The sequence below is a fragment of the Lolium perenne genome, chromosome 6 (genome assembly GCF_019359855.2).
Source record: "Lolium perenne isolate Kyuss_39 chromosome 6, Kyuss_2.0, whole genome shotgun sequence".
NCBI classification, from domain to species: domain Eukaryota; kingdom Viridiplantae; phylum Streptophyta; class Magnoliopsida; order Poales; family Poaceae; genus Lolium; species Lolium perenne.
The window spans coordinates 122,420,645-122,422,674 of NC_067249.2; positions in this window are offsets into that span (position 1 = coordinate 122,420,645).

A 2,030-nucleotide genomic window follows, 5' to 3' on the forward strand; every position below is an offset into this window, starting at 1 on the left:
ACTGGTGAAGAGATGGTTTGATGAGAAGTACCAGGTACATAAACGTTATTCCTTTCAATAACAACTACTGAATTCTTACATTTCTCTGATCTGGATAAATAAAATGCATGTACTGAACATAGGTAGTGTGTGTAAAAAATGGAAAGAACAGAGAAGCTGTGAAACAGTTCCATACCACTGGATCTCGAAGTTATGTTGCTCGCTGGGAACTTATAGTAAGTGTTCTGAATTTCCCCATACAGTTCATACTTCTATCATACGCAGTGTACAATGGTAATGTGCATTCTACATTTTTTCAAGCAGAAGGCTAAGCAGCAGGAAGAAGAAACCTCTCCAATTGAATTTTTTAGAATCACACACACTAACAAGGATAACATTATGACTACTAAAGCAAAAAGTGCATATGTAAGAAATATTTCATATTAGCACAATATAATATAATCCAGTTTTGTATGTTGTCCATGCAATGATTGTAATCTTTATGCAGGATAAAATGGTGGCAAAAAAAACGGCGCCACGCAATGAAGATGAACCTGATTTGACTGATTTGCAAATTGTTCAGCTAGTTCTGAGCGAGAAAAGCCCATCCACCACCTGCAACAGCACATTCCTACCAAGATTGGGCGTCGCAACAAGCTCCAGGAAGTCTTCTGTCTCAGCTACACGCATGCGAGAGCTACAACAAAGGCGAGATCAAGAAACGAGAACTCCATACGAGCGGTGAAAGGTACCACAGTGAGATGCAGGCAAGACTGCAAGAACAAGATCAAAATTTTGAAGAGATCAGGAAGAAGCAGGAGGAAGAACTTGAAGCTCTGAAGAAAGCCCAAGAATAAAAGACTCTGGCTTATGAAAAGAGGCAGAGAGAAATGGATGCCATGCTTCATTTGCTCTTGAGGACATCCCAGCCACCATCCATGTCTGAATCCCAGGGCAACTGATCTATTGCACCACCGTCCTACAACATTATTAATCATAGGTCTTTTAATTTCTTTGTGTTCCAATTGTAATTTTTCTTATGAATCTTTCGGTCTGTGAGAGACATATATACTTCTTGTGCCACCATTTATGGATGATATTTATTGTCTATTTTTTCATATTTTGCCAGTTTTTTTGTTCCCCAAATATCGCAAATAATTCAAATGCTCTCAAATTTTGTCAAATTCAAAAGGTGACGGAAAATGTCACAACGTCACTATTAAATGAAACCACGTGGCACCAATTTCTGGTCCCACTTGTCAGAATTTGTGGGTCCCACCAGTCAGCATTATTGGGACCCATATGTCGGCAACAACCTGGTCCCACTTGTCTGAATTTTGTGGATCCCACCGGTCAGAATATTGAGGGTCCAGCTTGTCATAATATTTTGTGGGTCCCACCATGTCAGCGCCGTCCGACCATGTTGTCAGAAGCCAAATGGAACCCACATGTAAGGCCACGTATGCTTTTTTGGACCAATCAGAAACTTCCCAAGATTTAGATATTGACGAAAGTTGCAATTTTTCGTGACAAACCTATCTGTCAACAATCAACCTTCGATGTTGACGAATTTGCAGGTCGTCACCATCAAACATTTGACGTTGACGAAAATATGCATACCGTCACCCCCGATATTTTATGACGGAGCTTCCTTGATTAACCCCATGACGATCAAATTTCGTCACCGTGAAGTAATCCTTGACGAAAACTGGCCTTCAAATGACGAAAGTGATTTGTCAAAAAAAGGTTTTCCTTTGTAGTGGCTCTTGCATCATGTACCTTGCACCTATTAATGAAGAACTACCATAGAGCTTGTTGACATTTGGTTTGCATGATTGGTCTCTCTAAAGTCTAGATATTTTCTGCTGAGGTGTTTGAACAACAAGGAAGACAGTGTAGAGTCTTATAATGCTTGCAATATGTTCTTATGTAAGTTTTGTTGTACCGGTTCATACTTGTGTTTGCTTCAAACAACCTTGCTAGCCCAAAGCCTTGTATTGAGAGGGAATACTTCTTGTGCATCCAAAACCTTGAGCCAAAAACTATGCCAT